Genomic DNA, 6,804 nt, shown 5'->3' with positions numbered 1-6,804 from the left:
AAATTTGACCCCCTGAACATTTACTAAACGCACCAATTTTTGCACAAATTCTGGACCGGTGAAAAAATTTTGTTTTTTAATATCGCCATTAAAAAACTCAAAAAACCAGTGCAACTGCGCCCCCTGTCAAAATCAAAATACATTGCGCCTATGGGAGGCCTTGCCATGTAAAGTTAGCCCAAGAGTCATGAAATTCGGATCAAACGGAGATCTTGTGAAACCCAACAAAAAAATATATTACACCAACTCCGGACAACAAACAGGAAGTCGGCCATCTTGAATTGAAGTTTGTGAAGCGCAGAGTCAGCATTTTTGCACACCTCGTACTTGAATTAACTTGTCCTAGGGCATTAAACCGACTGGCACCAAAATCGCTCAGGAACATCTTCACAAGTTGGGCATCAAAAGATGTGCGAGGTTTTATAGAATATTCAACGGTGTTGGCATGGCAACCGCGTGAATTTGTTCTTCGTTTTTGTCTCTCGCCGCAATTTTGTTTGTGCATTTGTTCGCACAATCTTTGGCCGATCAGCCTCAAAATTTAATAACTTGTTTACTGACCCGGCCTGATCCCACAATTAGGGAATCAAGTTTCTAGGTGCAATAGCGCCCCCTACAGAAGCAAACAAAAGTTTGTATGGAGGTCCACAATTTTAGTTTCACTGAAATGCATGAAAATTTGTGTCAACATTCTTCACGTCATCCTGATCAAAAACGCTAATCACACCCATGCTCTATTTTCTAACACGTTGCCATGGCGGAGCCCGAAATGCCCCATTTTATTCTAATAGGAAAAAGTGAAAAATCCCCCATACTAAAGTTTCTGCTTACTTTGCCCGACATACATGAAATTTGGTACACAGATTGTTGATGTCAGCCTGATCAAAAAGTCAATCACACCTATGTCATATTTTGGACGCTGTTCCCATGACGATGCCAAAACTGCCCCATTTTATCCCTATGGGAAAAAATGTGAAATTTCTGCGATGGAAAAATGACCCTTGCTTTCTCAAAAATGCATACAAATGCCTGAAATTTGGTACACGCATTGTCCACATCTCCCTGAACATAAAACCTACAGGTGAAAATACTGTAATGTGTAAGGCGTTGCCATGGCGATGCCCAGAATATGGCATCTTTTTATTTGAAAAAGTCAATACATCCATTGCAGTTTTTCATATGTGACAGCAAAACAACCCCGGCTAAAATAGGCACGGCTGGAAAAGCTGGGTTCAAATCGGCACCAGCACCTGGGCGGCGGCCGGCGAGGGCTTATTATCGCCGCTTGCGGCTTTAATTATTATTATTATTATTTTTCTTTTCCGCAAATGATCGCAAATTTGACCCCCTGAACATTTACGAAAACGCACCAATTTTTGCACAAAATTCAGGACCGGTGAAAAATTTTGTTTTTTAATATCGCCATTAAAAAACTCAAAAAACCAGTGCAACTGCGCCCCCTGTCAAAATCAAAATACATTGCGCCTATGGGAGGCCTTGCCATGTAAAGTTAGCCCAAGAGTCATGAAATTCGGATCAAACGGAGATCTTGTGAAACCCAACAAAAAAATATATTACACCAACTCCGGACAACAAACAGGAAGTCGGCCATCTTGAATTGAAGTTTGTGAAGCGCAGAGTCAGCATTTTTGCACACCTCGTACTTGAATTAACTTGTCCTAGGGCATTAAACCGACTGGCACCAAAATCGCTCAGGAACATCTTCACAAGTTGGGCATCAAAAGATGTGCGAGGTTTATAGAATATTCAACGGTGTTGGCATGGCAACCGCGTGAATTTGGTCTTCGTTTTTGTCTCTCGCCGCAATTTTGTTTGTGCATTCGTTCGCACAATCTTTGGCCGATCAGCCTCAAAATTTAATAACTTGTTTACTGACCCGGCCTGAACCCACAATTAGGGAATCAAGTTTCTAGGTGCAATAGCGCCCCCTAAAGAAGCAAACAAAAGTTTGTATGGAGGTCCACAATTTTAGTTTCACTGACATGCATGAAAATTTGTGTCAACATTCTTGACGTCATCCTCATCAAAAAGCCAATCACACCCATGCTCTATTTTCTAACACGTTGCTATGGCAGAGCCCGAAATGCCCCATTTTATTCTAATGGGAAAAAGCGAAAAATCCCCCATACTAAAGTTTCTGCTTACTTTGCCCGAAATACATGAAAATTGGTACACAGATTGCAGATGTCAGCCTCATCAAAAAAGTCAATCACACCTATGTCATATTTTGGACGCTGTTCCCATGACGATGCCAAAACTGCCCCTTTTTATCCCTATGGGAAAAAATGAGAAATTTCTTCGATAGAAAAATGACCATATCTTTTTCAAAACTGCATAGAAATGCCTGAAATTTGGTACACACATTCTTCACATTACCCTGAACAAAAAACCTACAGGTGAAAAAGATGTAATATGTAAGACGTTGCCATGGCAAAGTCCGGAAAATGGCATCTTTTTCCTTGAGTTACCCAATTCATCCATTTCAAAATTTCACATGTAGCGTGCCAAAAAAAACGGCTAAAACTGGCACGGCCGGAAAAGCACGGTCCAAATCGGCACCAGCACTTGGGCGGCGGCCGGCGAGGGCCTATTATCGCTGCTTGCAGCTTTAATTATTATTATTTTTCTTTTCCGCAAATGATCGCAAATTTGACCCCCTGAGTATTTACGAAAACGCACCAATTTTTGCACAAAATTCAGGACCGGTGAAAAATTTTGTTTTTTAATATCGCCATTAAAAAACTCAAAAAACCAGTGCAACTGCGCCCCCTGTCAAAATCAAAATACATTGCGCCTATGGGAGGCCTTGCCATGTAAAGTTAGCCCAAGAGTCATGAAATTCGGATCAAACGGAGATCTTGTGAAACCCAACAAAAAAATATATTACACCAACTCCGGACAACAAACAGGAAGTCAGCCATCTTGAATTGAAGTTTGTGAAGCGCAGAGTCAGCATTTTTGCACACCTCGTACTTGAATTAACTTGTCCTAGGGCATTAAACCGACTGGCACCAAAATCGCTCAGGAACATCTTCACAAGTTGGGCATCAAAAGATGTGCGAGGTTTTATAGAATATTCAACGGTGTTGGCATGGCAACTGCGTGAATTTGGTCTTCGTTTTTGTCTCTCGCCGCAATTTTGTTTGTGCATTCGTTCGCACAGTCTTTGGCCGATCAGACTCAAAATTTAATAACTTGTTTACTGACCGGGCCTGAACCCACAATTAGGGAATCAAGTTTCTAGGTGCAATAGCGCCCCCTACAGAAGCAAACAAATGTTTGTATGGAGGTCCACAATTTTAGTTTCACTGAAATGCATGAAAATTTGTGTCAACATTCTTGACGTCATCCTCATCAAAAAAGCCAATCACACCCATGCTCTATTTTGTAACACGTTGCCATGGCGGAGCCCGAAATGCCCCATTTTATTCTAATGGAAAAAAGCAAAAAATCCCCCATATTAAAGTTTCTGCTTACTTTGCCCAAAATACATGAAATTTGGTATACAGATTGCTGATGTCAGCCTGATCAAAAAAGTCAATCACACCTATGTCATATTTATTATTATTTTTCTTTTCCGCAAATGATCGCAAATTTGACCCCCTGAACATTTACGAAAACGCACCAATTTTTGCACAAAATTCAGGACCGGTGAAAAATTTCGTTTTTTAATATCGCCATTAAAAAACTCAAAAAACCAGTGCAACTGCGCCCCCTGTCAAAATCAAAATACATTGCGCCTATGGGAGGCCTTGCCATGTAAAGTTAGCCCAAGAGTCATGAAATTCGGATCAAACGGAGATCTTGTGAAACCCAACAAAAAAATATATTACACCAACTCCGGACAACAAACAGGAAGTCGGCCATCTTGAATTGAAGTTTGTGAAGCGCAGAGTCAGCATTTTTGCACACCTCGTACTTGAATTAACTTGTCCTAGGGCATTAAACCGACTGGCACCAAAATCGCTCAGGAACATCTTCACAAGTTGGGCATCAAAAGATGTGCGAGGTTTTATAGAATATTCAACGGTGTTGGCATGGCAACCGCGTGAATTTGGTCTTCGTTTTTGTCTCTCGCCGCAATTTTGTTTGTGCATTCGTTCGCACAATCTTTGGCCGATCAGCCTCAAAATTTAATAACTTGTTTACTGACCCGGCCTGATCCCACAATTAGGGAATCAAGTTTCTAGGTGCAATAGCGCCCCCTACAGAAGCAAACAAACGTTTGTATGGAGGTCCAGAATTTTAGTTTCACTGAAATGCATGAAAATTTGTGTCAACATTCTTGACGTCATCCTCATCAAAAAAGCCAATCACACCCATGCTCTATTTTGTAACACGTTGCCATGGCGGAGCCCGAAATGCCCCATTTTATTCTAATGGGAAAAAGCCAAAAATCCCCCATATTAAAGTTTCTGCTTACTTTGCCCGAAATACATGAAATTTGGTATACAGATTGCTGATGTCAGCCTGATCAAAAAAGTCAATCACACCTATGTCATATTTTGGACGCTGTTCCCATGACGATGCCAAAACTGCCCCATTTTATCCCTATGGGAAAAAATGTGAAATTTCTGCGATGGAAAAATGACCCTTGCTTTCTCAAAAATGCATACACATGCCTGAAATTTGGTACACGCATTGTCCACATCTCCCTGAACATAAAACCTACAGGTGAAAATACTGTAATGTGTAAGGTGTTGCCATGGCGATGCCCAGAATATGGCATCTTTTTCTTTGAGAAAGTCAATACATCCATTGCAGTTTTTCATATGTGGCAGCAAAAAAACCCCCGCTAAAATAGGCACGGCTGGAAAAGCTGAGTTCAAATCGACACCAGCACCTGGGCGGCGGCCGGCGAGGGCCTATTATCGCCGCTTGCGGCTTTAATTATTATTATTTTTCTTTTCCGCAAATGATCGCAAATTTGACCCCCTGAACATTTACGAAAACGCACCAATTTTTGCACAAAATTCAGGACCGGTGAAAAATTTTGTTTTTTAATATCACCATTAAAAAACTCAAAAAACCAGTGCAACTGCGCCCCCTGTCAAAATCAAAATACATTGCGCCTATGGGAGGCCTTGCCATGTAAAGTTAGCCCAAGAGTCATGAAATTCGGATCAAACGGAGATCTTGTGAAACCCAACAAAAAAATATATTACACCAACTCCGGACAACAAACAGGAAGTCGGCCATCTTGAATTGAAGTTTGTGAAGCGCAGAGTCAGCATTTTTGCACACCTCGTACTTGAATTAACTTGTCCTAGGGCATTAAACCGACTGGCACCAAAATCGCTCAGGAACATCTTCACAAGTTGGGCATCAAAAGATGTGCGAGGTTTTATAGAATATTCAACGGTGTTGGCATGGCAACCGCGTGAATTTGTTCTTCGTTTTTGTCTCTCGCCGCAATTTTGTTTGTGCATTCGTTCGCACAATCTTTGGCCGATCAGACTCAAAATTTAATAACTTGTTTACTGACCCGGCCTGATCCCACAATTAGGGAATCAAGTTTCTAGGTGCAATAGCGCCCCCTACAGAAGCAAACAAAAGTTTGTATGGAGGTCCAGCAATTTTAGTTTCACTGAAATGCATGAAAATTTGTGTCAACATTCTTGACGTCATCCTCATCAAAAAAGCTAATCACACCCATGCTCTATTTTGTAACACGTTGCCATGGCGGAGCCCGAAATGCCCCATTTTATTCTAATGGGAAAAAGCGAAAAATCCCCCATATTAAAGTTTCTGCTTACTTTGCCCGAAATACATGAAATTTGGTAAACAGATTGCTGATGTCAGCCTGATCAAAAAAGTCAATTACACCTATGTCATATTTTGGACGCTGTTCCCATGACGATGCCAAAACTGCCCCATTTTATCCCTATGGGAAAAAATGTGAAATTTCTGCGATGGAAAAATGACCCTTGCTTTCTCAAAAATGCATACAAATGCCTGAAATTTGGTACACGCATTGTCCACATCTCCCTGAACATAAAACCTACAGGTGAAAATACTGTAATGTGTAAGGCGTTGCCATGGCGATGCCCAGAATATGGCATCTTTTTCTTTGAGAAAGTCAATACATCCATTGCAGTTTTTCATATGTGACAGCAAAACAACCCCGGCTAAAATAGGCACGGCTGGAAAAGCTGGGTTCAAATCGGCACCAGCACCTGGGCGGCGGCCGGCGAGGGCCTATTATCGCCGCTTGCGGCTTTAATTTTATTTATATTTATAATAACTGCGGCTGCTGTTACACCCAAATTTCCCCTCTGTGGGACAATAAAGGCTGTTTCTTCTTTTTCTTCTTCTCTCGCTGTGTGGAGTTTGCATGTTCTCTCTGTGTGGGTTTCCTCCCACAGTCCAAAGACATGCACTGGGGTTAGTTTCACAACATATCTTTTGAAAATTGTCTGGTATCAAGTAGCTTAACTTCCTCACTTATTTGCATTTCTGTTTTTTGATGTGTTCAAAGTGATAAGAACACGCACATCTGAAAAAAGTCAAACATGATGCCCAAAACGTTACTTTTTCTAGGCTTTTTTGTATTAAAATTTCATCCGGGAGCTCTTTTGGTGTGCGGACTTTCTTTTGTTTATTGATGTGTGCCTGAAAGGAAACCTAATTTTATTACCATACATCAAGAAAACTATAATGTTGGTCATTTATCAGTTTGCACAGAAACATAAATCAAATTTTTTTTTTTACACTTTCAATTTCACCATTAAAAACAGTATGCGGTGCATTTTCTTGTCAAACACCTGACTTCTGTGCATGGAT

This window comes from Archocentrus centrarchus, chromosome 7, assembly GCF_007364275.1.
Source record: "Archocentrus centrarchus isolate MPI-CPG fArcCen1 chromosome 7, fArcCen1, whole genome shotgun sequence".
Lineage (NCBI taxonomy): Eukaryota > Metazoa > Chordata > Actinopteri > Cichliformes > Cichlidae > Archocentrus > Archocentrus centrarchus.
The sequence above is the reverse complement of the archived record's forward strand: the minus strand, read 5'-3'. Positions refer to the sequence as shown.